Source organism: Dendrobates tinctorius, unplaced genomic scaffold, assembly GCF_039654945.1.
Source record: "Dendrobates tinctorius isolate UK_male_01 unplaced genomic scaffold, ASM3965494v1 ptg000127l, whole genome shotgun sequence".
In the NCBI taxonomy this organism is placed as follows: Eukaryota; Metazoa; Chordata; class Amphibia; order Anura; family Dendrobatidae; genus Dendrobates; species Dendrobates tinctorius.
The window spans coordinates 25,184,584-25,204,564 of record NW_027361795.1 but is presented as its reverse complement, the minus strand read 5'-3'; positions in this window follow the sequence as shown (position 1 = coordinate 25,204,564).

Sequence of the window (19,981 nt, the reverse complement as noted above, 5' to 3'; positions counted from 1 at the left end):
TTCGACATTTCGACAATCAGATTCAACATTCACATTCGACATTCGACATTTCGACATTCACATTCGACATTTCGACTTTTGACATTCGACTTTTCGACATTCGACATTCACATTCAACACGTGATATTCGACATTTCGACATTCACTCTCGACATTCGACATTTCGACATTCGACATTCACATTCGACATTCGACATTTCGACTTTCGACATGCGACATTTCGACATTTTCACATTCGACATTCGACATTTCGACATTCGACATTTCGACAATCGACATTTCAACATTCACATTTGACAATCGACATTCGAGATTTCGACATTCAGCATTCACATTCGACATTCGACATTTCGACTTTCGACATTCGACATTCGACATTCGACATTTCGACTTTCGACATTCGACATTTCGACATTCGACATCTCGACATTCGACATTCACATTTGACAATCGACATTCACATTTGACAATCGACATTCACATTTGACATTTGACATTCACATTCGACATTTGACATTCGACATTTCGACATTTCGACAATCACATTCGACATTCGACATTTCGACATTTCGACATTCAACATTCATATTCGACATTTCGACATTTCGACATTTGACATTCACATTCGACATTTCGACTTTTGACATTCGACTTTTCGACATTCGACATTCACATTCGACATTCGACATTTCGACATTCACATTCGACATTTCGACATTCGACATTCACATTCGACATTCACATTCGACATTCACATTCGACATTCGACATTTCGACATTTCGACATTCACATTCGACATTCGACATTTCGACTATCGACATTCGACATTTCGACATTCGACATTCACATTCGACATGCGACATTTCGACATTTCGACATTCACATTCGACATTCGACATTTCGACATTCGACATTTCGACAATCGACATTTCGACATTTCAACATTCACATTTGACAATCGACATTCGACATTTCGACATTCAACATTCACATTCGACATTCGACATTTCAACTTTCGACATTCGACATTTCGACATTCGACATTCACATTCGACTTTCGACATTCGACATTTCGACATTTCGACATCCGACATTTCGACATTTCGACATTCACATTCGACATTTGACATTCAACATTCGACATTCACATTCGACATTCGACATTCACATTCGACATTCGACATTTCGACTTTCGACATTCACAATTGACATTCGACATTCACATTTGACAATCGACATTCACATTTGACATTCAACATTCACATTCGACATTTGACATTCGACATTTCGACATTTCGACATTTCGACATTTCGACATTCACATTCGACATTTCGACTTTCGACATTCGACATTCGACATTTCGACTTTCGACATTCGACATTTCGACATTCGACATTCGACATTCACATTCGACATTTGACATTCGACATTCGACATTTCGACATTTCGACATTCACATTCGGCATTCGACATTTCGACATTCACATCCGACATTCGACATTTCGACATTCACATTCGACATTTCGACTTTTGACATTCGACATTTCGACATTCGACATTCACATTCGACATTCGACATTTCAACATTCGACATTTCGACATTCACATTCGACATTCGACATTTCGACAATCACATTCGACATTTCGACATTTCGACATTCAACATTCACATTCGACATTCGACATTTCGACATTTCGACATTTGACATTCACATTCGACATTTCGTCATTCACATTCGACATTTCGACTTTTGACATTCGACATTTCGACATTCGACATTCATATTCGACATTTGACATTCGACATTCGACATTTCAACATTCGACATTTCGACATTCGACATTCACATTTGACATTCGACATTTCGACATTCGACATTCACATTCGACATTCACATTCGACATTCGACATTTCGACATTCGACATTCACATTCGACATTCACATTCGACATTCGACATTTCGACATTTCGATATTCGACATTCACATTCGACATTCGACATTTCGACTATCGACATTCGACATTTCGACATTCGACATTCACATTCGACATGCGACATTTCGACATTCACATTCGACATTCGACATTTCGACATTCACATTCGACATTCGACATTTCGACATTTGACATTCACATTCGACATTCACATTCGACATTCACATTCGACATTCGACATTTCGACATTTCGACATTCACATTCGACATTCGACATTTCGACTATCGACATTCGACATTTCGACATTCGACATTCACATTCGACATGCGACATTTCGACATTTCGACATTCACATTCGACATTCGACATTTCGACATTCGACATTTCGACAATCGACATTTCGACATTTCAACATTCACATTTGACAATCGACATTCGACATTTCGACATTCAACATTCACATTCGACATTCGACATTTCAACTTTCGACATTCGACATTTCGACATACGACATTCACATTCGACTTTCGACATTCGACATTTCGACATTTCGACATCCGACATTTCGACATTTCGACATTCACATTCGACATTTGACATTCAACATTCGACATTCACATTCGACATTCGACATTCACATTCGACATTCGACATTTCGACTTTCGACATTCACAATTGACATTCGACATTCACATTTGACAATCGACATTCACATTTGACATTCAACATTCACATTCGACATTTGACATTGGACATTTCGACATTTCGACATTTCGACATTTCGACATTCACATTCGACATTTCGACTTTCGACATTCGACATTCGACATTTCGACTTTCGACATTCGACATTTCGACATTCGACATTCGACATTCACATTCGACATTCGACATTCGACATTCGACATTTCGACATTTCGACATTCACATTCGACATTCGACATTTCGACATTCACATCCGACATTCGACATTTCGACATTCACATTCGACATTTCGACTTTTGACATTCGACATTTCGACATTCGACATTCACATTCGACATTCGACATTTCAACATTCGACATTTCGACATTCACATTCGACATTCGACATTTCGACATTTCGACAATCACATTCGACATTTCGACATTTCGACATTCAACATTCACATTCGACATTCGACATTTCGACATTTCGACATTTGACATTCACATTCGACATTTCGTCATTCACATTCGACATTTCGACTTTTGACATTCGACATTTCAACATTCGACATTCATATTCGACATTTGACATTCGACATTCGACATTTCAACATTCGACATTTCGACATTCGACATTCACATTTGACATTCGACATTTCGACATTCGACATTCACATTCGACATTCACATTCGACATTCGACATTTCGACATTCGACATTCACATTCGACATTCACATTCGACATTTCGACATTTCGATATTCGACATTCACATTCGACATTCGACATTTCGACTATCGACATTCGACATTTCGACATTCGACATTCACATTCGACATGCGACATTTCGACATTCACATTCGACATTCGACATTCGACATTTCGACAATCGACATTTCGACATTTCAACATTCACATTTGACAATCGACATTCGACATTTCGACATTCAACATTCACATTCGACATTCACATTCGACATTCGACATTTCGACTTTCGACATGCGACGTTTCGACATTTCGACATTCACATTCGACATTCGACATTTCGACATTCGACATTTCGACAATCGACATTTCGACATTTCAACATTCACATTTGACAATCGACATTCGACATTTCGACATTCGACATTCGACATTTCGACATTCGACATTTCGACTTTCGACATTCGACATTTCGACATTAGACATTTCGATTTTCGACATTCGACATTTCGACAATCGACATTTCGACATTCGACATTTCGACATTCGACATTTCGACTTTCGACATTCGACATTTTGACATTCGACATTTCGACATTCGACATTCGACATTTCGACATTCGACATTTCGACATTCGACATTCACATTTTACATTCGACATTCGACATTCTACATTCGACATTTCGACATTTCGACATTTCGACATTTCGACATTTCGACATTCGACATTCGACATTCACATTTTACATTCGACATTTCGACATTTCGACATTCGACATTCGACATTCACATTCGACATTCGACATTTCGACTTTCGACATTTCGACATTCGACATTCACATTTGACATTTGACATTCGACATTCGACATTCACATTCGACATTCGACATTTCGACATGTTGACATTCACATTCGATATTCGACATTCGACATTCGACATTCACATTCGACATTCGACATTTCGACATTCACATTCGACATTTCGACTTTTGACATTCGACATTTCAACATTCGACATTCACATTCGATATTCGACATTCGACATTTCGACATTCGACATTCGACATTTCGACATTTTGACATTCGACATTTCGACATTTCGACATTCACATTTGACATTCGACATTCGACATTCACATTCGACATTCGACATTTCGACTTTCAACATTCGACATCTCGACATTCGACATTCACATTTGACATTCGACATTTCGACATTCGACTTTCACATTCGACTTTCACATTCGACATTCACATTCGACTTTCGACATTCGACAATCGACATTCACATTCGACATTTTCACATTCGACATTCGACAATTCGACTTTCGACATTCGACATTTCGAGATTCGACATTCGACATTTCGACATTCGACATTTCGACATTTCGACATTTCGACATTCACATTTCGACATTTCGACATTCGACATTCACATTCGACATTCGACATTCACATTCGACATTCGACATTCACATTCGACATTCGACATTTCGACATTACGACATTTCGACATTCACATTCGACATTTCGACATTCGACATTCACATTCGACATTTCGACATTCACATTCGACATTTCGACATTCACATTCGACATTTCGACATTTCGACATTCGACATTTCGAAATATGACCATTCGACATTCGACATTCGACATTTCGACATTCGACATTTCGACATTCGACATTTCGACATTTCGACATTCACATTCGACGTTCGACATTCACCATTCGACATTCACATTTAACATTCGACATTTCGACATTTGACATTCGACATTCACATTCGACATTCGACATTTCGCCATTCCACATTCGACATTTCGACATTCGACATTTCGACATTCCACATTCGACATTTTGACATTCACATTCGACATTCATATTCGACATTTGATATTCGACATTCACATTCGACGTTCGACATTCGACATTCGACATTCACATTCGACATTCGACATTCGACATTTCAACATTCGACATTTCGAGATTCGACATTTACATTCGACATTTCGACATTTCGACATTCACATTCGACATTCAACATTTCGACTTTCGACATTTAGACATTCGACATTCACATTTGACATTCGACATTCGACATTCGACATTCGACATTTTGACATTTCGACATGTCGACATTCACATTCGACATTCGACATTTGACATTCGACATTCACATTCGACATTCGACATTCACATTCGACATTCATATTCGACATTCGACATTTCGACATTTCGACATTCGACATTCACATTCGACATTCGACATTCACATTCGACATTCGACATTCACATTCGACATTCGACATTTCGACATTCACATTCGACATTTCGACATTCGACATTCACATTCGACATTTCGACATTCACATTCGACATTCGACATTTCGACATTCGACATTCACATTCGACATTCACATTCGACATTCGACATTCGACATTCAACATTTCGACATTTCGACATTCGACATTTCGACATTCACATTCGACATTCGACATTTCGACTTTCGACATTTCGACATTTCGACATTCGACATTCACATTTAACATTCAACATTCACATTCGACATTCGACATTTCGACATTTCGACATTTCGACATTTCGACATTTCGACATTTCGACATTCACATTTGACATTCGACATTCGACATTCACATTCGACATTCGACATTTCGACTTTCAACATTCGACATCTCGACATTCGACATTCACATTTGACATTCGACATTTCGACATTCGACTTTCACATTCGACTTTCACATTCGACATTCACATTCGACTTTCGACATTCGACAATCGACATTCACATTCGACATTTTCACATTCGACATTCGACAATTCGACTTTCGACATTCGACATTTCGAGATTCGACATTCGACATTTCGACATTTCGACATTCGACATTTCGACATTTCGACATTTCGACATTTCGACATTTCGACATTCGACATTCACATTCGACATTCGACATTCACATTCGACATTCGACATTCACATTCGACATTCGACATTTCGACATTACGACATTTCGACATTTCGACATTCACATTCGACATTTCGACATTCACATTCGACATTTCGACATTCACATTCGACATTTCGACATTTCGACATTCGACATTTCGAAATATGACCATTCGACATTCGACATTCGACATTTCGACATTCGACATTTCGACATTCGACATTTCGACATTTCGACATTCACATTCGACGTTCGACATTCACCATTCGACATTCACATTTAACATTCGACATTTCGACATTTGACATTCGACATTCACATTCGACATTCGACATTTCGCCATTCCACATTCGACATTTCGACATTCGACATTTCGACATTCCACATTCGACATTTTGACATTCACATTCGACATTCATATTCGACATTTGATATTCGACATTCACATTCGACGTTCGACATTCGACATTCGACATTCACATTCGACATTCGACATTCGACATTTCAACATTCGACATTTCGAGATTCGACATTTACATTCGACATTTCGACATTTCGACATTCACATTCGACATTCAACATTTCGACTTTCGACATTTAGACATTCGACATTCACATTTGACATTCGACATTCGACATTCGACATTCGACATTTTGACATTTCGACATGTCGACATTCACATTCGACATTCGACATTTGACATTCGACATTCACATTCGACATTCGACATTCACATTCGACATTCATATTCGACATTCGACATTTCGACATTTCGACATTCGACATTCACATTCGACATTCGACATTCACATTCGACATTCGACATTCACATTCGACATTCGACATTTCGACATTCACATTCGACATTTCGACATTCGACATTCACATTCGACATTTCGACATTCACATTCGACATTCGACATTTCGACATTCGACATTCACATTCGACATTCACATTCGACATTCGACATTCGACATTCAACATTTCGACATTTCGACATTCGACATTTCGACATTCACATTCGACATTCGACATTTCGACTTTCGACATTTCGACATTTCGACATTCGACATTCACATTTAACATTCAACATTCACATTCGACATTCGACATTTCGACATTTCGACATTTCGACATTTCGACATTTCGACATTTGACATTTGACATTTGACATTTGACATTTGACATTTGACATTCGACATTCGACATTTCGACATTCACATTCGACATTTGACATTCACATTCGACATTCGACTTTCGACATTCGACATTTCGACATTCGACATTCACATTCGACATTCAACATTCAACATTCACATTCGACATTCGACATTTCAACATTTCGACATTCGACATTCACATTTGACATTCACATTCGACATTTCGACATTTCGACATTCGACATTCACATTCGACATTCGACATTCGACATTCACATTCGACATTCGACATTCACATTCGACATTCGACATTTCGACATTACGACATTTCGACATTCACATTCGACATTTCGACATTCGACATTCACATTCGACATTTCGACATTCACATTCGACATTCGACATTCGACAATTCGACATTCGACATTTCGACATTTCGACATTCACATTCGACATTCGACATTTGACATTCACATTCAACATTCGACATTCAACATTTCGACATTTCGACATTCGACATTTTGACATTTCGACATTCACATTCGACATTCGACATTTCGACTTTCGACATTTCGACATTTCGACATTCGACATTCACATTTGACATTCGACATTCACATTCGACATTTCGACATTTCGACATTTCGACATTCGACATTCGACATTTTGACATTTCGACATTTCGACATTCACATTCGACATTTGACATTCACATTCGACATTTTGACATTCGACATTCACATTCGACATTCACATTCGACATTCACATTCGACATTTCGACATTAGACATTCTATTCGACATTCGACATTCACATTCGACATTTCGACATATCGACATTTCAACATTCGACATTTCGACAATCGACATTCACATTTGACATTTGACATTTGACATTTCGACATTCGACATTCACATCCGACATTCGACATTTCGACATTTGACATTTCGACAGTCGACATTCACATTCGACATTCGACATTTCGACATTCACATTCGACATTTTGACTTTCGACATGCGACATTTCGACATTTCGACATTCACATTCGACATTCGACATTTCGACATTCGACATTTCGACAATCGACATTTCAACATTCACATTTGACAATCGACATTCGACATTTCGACATTCAGCATTCACATTCGACATTCGACATTTCGACTTTCGACATTCGACATTCGACATTCGACATTTCGACTTTCGACATTCGACATTTCGACATTCGACATCTCGACATTCGACATTCACATTTGACAATCGACATTCACATTTGACAATCGACATTCACATTTGACATTCACATTCGACATTTGACATTCGACATTTCGACATTTCGACAATCACATTCGACATTTCGACATTCAACATTCACATTCGACATTCGACATTTCGACATTTCGACATTTGACATTCACATTCGACATTTCGACTTTTGACATTCGACTTTTCGACATTCGACATTCACATTCGACATTCGACATTTCGACATTCACATTCGACATTCGACATTTCGACATTCGACATTCACATTCGACATTCGACATTTCGACTATCGACATTCGACATTTCGACATTCGACATTCACATTCGACATGCGACATTTCGACATTTCGACATTTCGACATTCGACATTTCGACAATCGTCATTTCGACATTTCAACATTCACATTTGACAATCGACATTCGACATTTCGACATTCAACATTCACATTCGACATTCGACATTTCGACTTTCGACATTTCGACATTTCAACATTCACATTTGACAATCGACATTCGACTTTTCGACATTCGACATTCACATTCGACATTCGACATTTCGACATTCACATTCGACATTTGACATTTCGACATTCGACATTCACATTCGACATTCACATTCGACATTCGACATTTCGACATTCGACATTCACATTCGACATTCGACATTTCGACTATCGACATTCGACATTTCGACATTCGACATTCACATTCGACATTCACATTCGACATTCGACATTTTGACATTCGACATTTCGACAATCGACATTTCGACATTTCAACATTCACATTTGACAATCGACATTCGACATTTCGACATTCAACATTCACATTCGACATTCGACATTTCGACTTTCGACATTCGACATTTCGACATTCGACATTCACATTCGACTTTCGACATTCGACATTTCGACATTTCGACATCCGACATTTCGACATTTCGACATTCACATTCGACATTTGACATTCAACATTCGACATTCACATTCGACATTCGACATTCACATTCGACATTGGACATTTCGACTTTCGACATTCACAATTGACATTCGACATTCACATTTGACAATCGACATTCACATTTGACATTCGACATTCACATTCGACATTTGACATTCGACATTTCGACATTTCGACATTTCGACATTTCGACATTCACATTCGACATTTCGACTTTCGACATTCGACATTCGACATTTCGACTTTCGACATTCGACATTTCGACATTCGACATTCGACATTCACATTTGACATTCGACATTCGACATTCGACATTTCGACATTTCGACATTTCGACATTCACATTCGACATTCGACATTTCGACATTCACATCCGACATTCGACATTTCGACATTCACATTCGACATTTCGACTTTTGACATTCGACATTTCGACATTCGACATTCGACATTCACATTCGACATTCGACATTTCAACATTCGACATTTTGACATTCACATTCGACATTCGACATTTCGACATTTCGACAATCACATTCGACATTTCGACATTTCGACATTCAACATTCACATTCGACATTCGACATTCGACATTCGACATTTCGACATTTCGACATTTGACATTCACATTCGACATTTCGTCATTCACATTCGACATTTCGACTTTTGACATTCGACATTTCGACATTCGACATTCATATTCGACATTTGACATTCGACATTCGACATTTCAACTTTCGACATTTCGACATTCGACATTCACATTTGACATTCGACATTTCGACATTCGACATTCACATTCGACATTCGACATTTCAACATTCGACATTTCGACATTCACATTCGACATTCGACATTTCGACATTTCGACAATCACATTCGACATTTCGACATTTCGACATTCAACATTCACATTCGACATTCGACATTCGACATTCGACATTCGACATTTCGACATTTCGACATTTGACATTCACATTCGACATTTCGTCATTCACATTCGACATTTCGACTTTTGACATTCAACATTTCGACATTCGACATTCATATTCGACATTTGACATTCGACATTCGACATTTCAACATTCGACATTTCGACATTCGACATTCACATTTGACATTCGACATTTCGACATTCGACATTCACATTCGACATTCACATTCGACATTCGACATTTCGACATTCGACATTCACATTCGACATTCACATTCGACATTCGACATTTCGACATTCGACATTCACATTCGACATTTCGACTATCGACATTCGACATTTCGACATTCGACATTCACATTCGACATGCGACATTTCGACATTCGACATTTCGACATTTCGACATTCGACATTCACATTCGACATTCGACATTCGACATTTCAACATTCGACATTTCGAGATTCGACATTTACATTCGACATTTCGACATTTCGACATTCACATTCGACATTCGACATTCGACATTTCGACATTTCGACATTTCGACATTTGACATTTGACATTTGACATTTGACATTTGACATTTGACATTCGACATTCGACATTCACATTCGACATTTGACATTCACATTCGACATTCGACTTTCGACATTCGACATTTCGACATTCGACATTCACATTCGACATTCAACATTCAACATTCACATTCGACATTCGACATTTCAACATTTCGACATTCGACATTCACATTTGACATTCACATTCGACATTCGACATTTCGACATTTCGACATTCGACATTCACATTCGACATTCGACATTCGACATTCACATTCGACATTCGACATTCACATTCGACATTCGACATTTCGACATTACGACATTTCGACATTCACATTCGACATTTCGACATTCGACATTCACATTCGACATTTCGACATTCACATTCGACATTCGACATTCGACAATTCGACATTCGACATTTCGACATTTCGACATTCACATTCGACATTCGACATTTGACATTCACATTCGACATTCGACATTCAACATTTCGACATTTCGACATTCGACATTTTGACATTTCGACATTCACATTCGACATTCGACATTTCGACATTTCGACATTCGACATTCACATTTGACATTCGACATTCACATTAGACATTCGACATTTCGACATTTCGACATTAGACATTCAAATTCGACATTCGACATTCACATTCGACATTTTGACATTCGACATTCACATTCGACATTCACATTCGACATTCACATTCGACATTTCGACATTTCGACATTAGACATTCTATTCGACATTCGACATTCACATTCGACATTTCGACATATCGACATTTCGACATTCGACATTTCGACAATCGACATTCACATTTGACATTTGACATTTGACATTTCGACATTCGACATTCACATCCGACATTCGACATTTCGACATTCACATTCGACATTTCGACTTTCGACATGCGACATTTCGACATTTCGACATTCACATTCGACATTCGACATTTCGACATTCGACATTTCGACAATCGACATTTCAACATTCACATTTGACAATCGACATTCGACATTTCGACATTCAGCATTCACATTCGACATTCGACATTTCGACTTTCGACATTCGACATTCGACATTCGACATTTCGACTTTCGACATTCGACATTTCGACATTCGACATCTCGACATTCGACATTCACATTTGACAATCGACATTCACATTTGACAATCGACATTCACATTTGACATTCACATTCGACATTTGACATTCGACATTTCGACATTTCGACAATCACATTCGACATTTCGACATTCAACATTCACATTCGACATTCGACATTCGACATTTCGACATTTCGACATTTGACATTCACATTCGACATTTCGACTTTTGACATTCGACTTTTCGACATTCGACATTCACATTCGACATTCGACATTTCGACATTCACATTCGACATTCGACATTTCGACATTCGACATTCACATTCGACATTCACATTCGACATTCGACATTTCGACATTCGACATTCACATTCGACATTCGACATTTCGACTATCGACATTCGACATTTCGACATTCGACATTCACATTCGACATGCGACATTTCGACATTTCGACATTCACATTCGACATTCGACATTTCGACATTCGACATTTCGACAATCGACATTTCGACATTTCAACATTCACATTTGACAATCGACATTCGACATTTCGACATTCAACATTCACATTCGACAATCGACATTTCGACTTTCGACATTCGACATTTCGACATTCGACATTCACATTCGACTTTTGACATTCGACATTTCGACATTTCGACATCCGACATTTCGACATTTCGACATTCACATTCGACATTTGACATTCAACATTCGACATTCACATTCGACATTCGACATTCACATTCGACATTGGACATTTCGACTTTCGACATTCACAATTGACATTCGACATTCACATTTGACAATCGACATTCACATTTGACATTCGACATTCACATTCGACATTTGACATTCGACATTTCGACATTTCGACATTTCGACATTTCGACATTCACATTCGACATTTCGACTTTCGACATTCGACATTCGACATTTCGACTTTCGACATTCGACATTTCGACATTCGACATTCGACATTCACATTTGACATTCGACATTCGACATTCGACATTTCGACATTTCGACATTCACATTCGACATTCGACATTTCGACATTCACATCCGACATTCGACATTTCGACATTCACATTCGACATTTCGACTTTTGACATTCGACATTTCGACATTCGACATTCGACATTCACATTCGACATTCGACATTTCAACATTCGACATTTCGACATTCACATTCGACATTCGACATTTCGACATTTCGACAATCACATTCGACATTTCGACATTTCGACATTCAACATTCACATTCGACATTCGACATTCGACATTCGACATTTCGACATTTCGACATTTGACATTCACATTCGACATTTCGTCATTCACATTCGACATTTCGACTTTTGACATTCAACATTTCGACATTCGACATTCATATTCGACATTTGACATTCGACATTCGACATTTCAACATTCGACATTTCGACATTCGACATTCACATTTGACATTCGACATTTCGACATTCGACATTCACATTCGACATTCGACATTTCAACATTCGACATTTCGACATTCACATTCGACATTCGACATTTCGACATTTCGACAATCACATTCGACATTTCGACATTTCGACATTCAACATTCACATTCGACATTCGACATTCGACATTCGACATTCGACATTTCGACATTTCGACATTGGACATTCACATTCGACATTTCGTCATTCACATTCGACATTTCGACTTTTGACATTCAACATTTCGACATTCGACATTCATATTCGACATTTGACATTCGACATTCGACATTTCAACATTCGACATTTCGACATTCGACATTCACATTTGACATTCGACATTTCGACATTCGACATTCACATTCGACATTCACATTCGACATTCGACATTTCGACATTCGACATTCACATTCGACATTCACATTCGACATTCGACATTCGACATTTCGACATTCGACATTCACATTCGACATTCGACATTTCGACTATCGACATTCGACATTTCGACATTCGACATTCACATTCGACATGCGACATTTCGACATTCGACATTTCGACATTTCGACATTCGACATTCACATTCGACATTCGACATTCGACATTTCAACATTCGACATTTCGAGATTCGACATTTACATTCGACATTTCGACATTTCGACATTCACATTCGACATTCGACATTCGACATTTCGACATTTCGACATTTCGACATTTCGACATGTCGACATTCACATTCGACATTCGACATTCACATTCGACATTCGACATTCACATTCGACATTCATATTCGACATTCGACATTTCGACATTCGACATTCACATTCGACATTCGACATTCACATTCGACATTCGACATTCACATTCGACATTCGACATTTCGACATTACGACATTTCGACATTCACATTCGACATTTCGACATTCGACATTCACATTCGACATTTCGACATTCACATTCGACATTCGACAATTCGACATTCGACATTTCGACATTTCGACATTCGACATTCACATTCGACATTCGACATTCGACATTTCGACATTCGACATTTTGACATTTCGACATTCACATTCGACATTTCGACTTTCGACATTTCGACATTTCGACATTCACATTTGACATTCGACATTCACATTCGACATTCGACATTTCGACATTTCGACATTTCGACATTTCGACATTCGACATTTCGACATTCACATTCGACATTTGACATTCACAATCGATATTTCGACTTTCGACATTCACATTCGACATTCAACATTCAACATTCACATTCGACATTCGACATTTCGACATTCGACATTCACATTCGACATTCACATTCGACATTCGACATTTCGACATTAGACATTCAAATTCGACATTCGACATTCACATTCGACATTTTGACATATCGACATTTCGACATTCGACATTTCGACAATCGACATTCACATTTGACATTTCGACATTCGACATTCACATCCGACATTCGACATTTCGACATTCACATTCGACATTCGACATTCGACATTTCGACATTTCGACAGTCGACATTCACATTCGACATTTCGACATTTCGACTTTCGACATTCGACATTTCGACATTCGACATTCACATTTGACATTCGACATTCACATTTGACAATCGACATTCGACATTTCGACATTCGACATTCGACATTTCGACATTTCGACATTCGACATTCACATTCTACATTCACATTCGACATTCGACATTCTCATTTGATAATCGACATTCACATTTGACATTCGACATTCACATTCGACATTTGACATTCGACATTTCGACATTCGACATTAACATTCGACATTCGACATTCACATTTGACATTCGACATTCGACATTCGACATTCGACATTTCGACATTTTGACATTCACATTCGACATTCGACATTCGACATTTCGACATTTCGACATTCACATCCGACATTCGACATTTCGACATTCACATTCGACATTCGACATTTCGACATTCACATTCGACATTTCGACTTTTGACATTCGACATTTCGACATTCGACATTCACATTCGACATTTGACATTCGACATTGGACATTTCAACATTCGACATTTCGACATTCAACATTCACATTCGACATTCGACATTTCGACATTTCGACAATCAGATTCAACATTCACATTCGACATTCGACATTTCGACATTTCGACATTTGACATTCACATTCGACATTCGACATTTCGACATTCACATTCGACATTTCGACTTTTGACATTCGACTTTTCGACATTCGACATTCACATTCAACACGTGATATTCGACATTCGACATTCACATTCGACATTCGACATTTCGACTTTCGACATGCGACATTTCGACATTTCGACATTCACATTCGACATTCGACATTTCGACATTCGACATTTCGACAATCGACATTTCAACATTCACATTTGACAATCGACATTCGACATTTCGACATTCAGCATTCACATTCGACATTCGACATTTCGACATTCGACATTTCGACAATCGACATTTCAACATTCACATTTGACATTCGACATTCGACATTTCAACATTCGACATTTCGAGATTCGACATTTACATTCGACATTTCGACATTTCGACATTCACATTTGACATTTGACATTCGACATTGGACATTTCAACATTCGACATTTCGACATTCAACATTCACATTCGACATTCGACATTCACATTCGACATTTCGACTTTTGACATTCGACTTTTCGACATTCGACATTCGACATTCACGTTCGACATTTGACATTCGACATTCGACATTCGACATTTCGACATTCGACATTTCGACTTTCGACTTTCAACATTCGACATTTCGACATTCGACATTTGACATTTCAACATTCGACATTTCAACATTCGACATTTCGACATTCGACATTCACATTCGACATTCGACATTTCGACATTCTACATTTCGACATTCGACATTCACATTCGACATTCGACATTCGACATTTCAACATTCGACATTTCGAGATTCGACATTTCGACATTTCGACATTCACATTCGACATTCGACATTCGACATTTCGACATTCGACATTTCGACATTTCGACATGTCGACATTCACATTCGACATTCGACATTTGACATTCGACATTCACATTCGACATTCGACATTCACATTCGACATTCGACATTCATATTCAACATTTCGACATTTCGACATTCGACATTCACATTCGACATTCGACATTCACATTCGACATTCGACATTCACATTCGACATTTCGACATTACGACATTTCGACATTCACATTCGACATTTCGACATTCGACATTCACATTCGACATTTCTACATTCACATTCGACATTCGACAATTCGACATTCGACATTTCGACATTTCGACATTTCGACATTCGACATTCACATTCGACATTCGACATTCGACATTCGACATTCGACATTCAACATTTCGACATTTTGACATTCGACATTTTGACATTTCGACATTCACATTCGACATTCGACATTTCGACTTTCGACATTTCGACATTTCGACATTCACATTTGACATTCGACATTCACATTCGACATTCGACATTTCGACATTTCGACATTTCGACATTCGACATTCGACATTTCGACATTCACATTCGACATTCGACATTTCGACATTTCGACATTACATTCAAATTCGACATTCGACATTCACATTCGACATTTTGACATATCGACATTTCGACATTCGACATTTCGACAATCGACATTCACATTTGACATTTCGACATTCGACATTCACATCCGACATTCGACATTTCGACATTCACATTCGACATTCGACATTTCGACATTTCGACAGTCGACATTCACATTCGACATTCGACATTTCGACATTCACATTCGACTTTTCGACTTTTGACATTCGACATTTCAACATTCGACATTCACATTTGACATTGGACATTCACATTCGACATTCGACATTCGACATTTCGACATTTGACTTTCACATTCGACATTTCGACTTTCGACATTCGACATTTCGACATTCGACATTCACATTTGACATTCAACATTCACATTTGACAATCGACATTCGACATTTCGACATTCGACATTCGACATTTCGACATTTCGACATTCGACATTCACATTCTACATTCACATTCGACATTCACATTTGATAATCGACATTCACATTTGACATTCGACATTCACATTCCACATTTGACATTCGACATTTCGACATTTCGACATTCGACATTCACATTCGACATTCGACATTCACATTTGACATTCGACATTCGACATTTCGACATTTTGAAATTCACATTCGACATTCGACATTCGACATTTCGACATTTCGACATTCACATCCGACATTCGACATTTCGACATTCACATTCGACATTCGACATTTCGACATTCACATTCGACATTTCGACTTTTGACATTCGACATTTCGACATTCGACATTCACATTCGACATTTGACATTCGACATTGGACATTTCAACATTCGACATTTCGACATTCAACATTCACATTCGACATTCGACATTTTGACATTTCGACAATCAGATTCAACATTCACATTCGACATTCGACATTTCGACATTTCGACATTTGACATTCACATTCGACATTCGACATTTCGACATTCACATTCGACATTTCGACTTTTGACATTCGCCTTTTCGACATTCGACATTCACATTCGACACGTGATATTCGACATTTCGACATTCACATTCGACATTCGACATTTCGACATTCGACATTCACATTCGACATTCGACATTTCGACTTTCGACATGCGACATTTCGACATTTCGACATTCACATTCGACATTCGACATTTCGACATTCGACATTTCGACAATCGACATTTCAACATTCACATTTGACAATCGACATTCGACATTTCGACATTCAGCATTCACATTCGACATTCGACATTTCGACTTTCGACATTCGACATTCGACATTTCGACATTCGACATCTCGACATTCGACATTCACATTTGACAATCGACATTCACATTTGACAATCGACATTCACATTTGACAATCGACATTCACATTTGACATTCACATTCGACATTTGACATTCGACATTTCGACATTTCGACAATCACATTCGACATTCGACATTTCGACATTTCGACATTCAACATTCACATTCGACATTTCGACATTTCGACATGTGACATTCACATTCGACATTTCGACTTTTGACATTCGACTTTTCGACATTCGACATTCACATTCGACATTCGACATTTCGACATTCACATTCGACATTCGACATTTCGACATTCGACATTCACATTCGACATTCACATACGACATTCGACATTTCGACATTTCGACATTCGACTTTCGACTATCGACATTTCGACATTCGACATTCACATTCGACATGCGACTTTTCGACATTTCGACATTCACATTCGACATTCGACATTTCGACATTCGACATTTCGACAATCGACATTTCGACATTACAACATTCACATTTGACAATCGACATTCGACATTTCGACATTCAACATTCACATTCGACATTCGACATTTCGACTTTCGACATTCGACATTTCGATATTCGAAATTTCGACATTCGACATTTCGACATTCGACATTTCGACATTCGACATTTCGACATTTCGACATCCGACATTTCGACATTCACATTCGACATTTGACATTCAACATTCGACATTCACATTCGACATTCGACATTCACATTCGACATTCGACATTTCGACTTTCGACATTCACAATTGACATTCGACATTCACATTTGACAATCGACATTCACATTTGACATTCGACATTCACATTCGACATTTGACATTCGACATTTCGACATTTCGACATTTCGACATTTCGACATTTCGACATTCACATTCGACATTTCGACTTTCGACATTCGACATTCGACATTCGACATTTCGACTTTCGACATTTTGACATTCGACATTCGACATTCACATTTGACATTCGACATTCGACATTCGACATTTCGACATTTCGACATTTCGATATTCACATTCGACATTCGACATTTCGACATTCACATCCGACATTCGACATTTCGACATTCACATTCGACATTTCGACTTTTGACATTCGACATTTCGACATTCGACATTCACATTCGACATTCGACATTTCAACATTCGACATTTCGACATTCACATTCGACATTCGACATTTCGACATTTCGA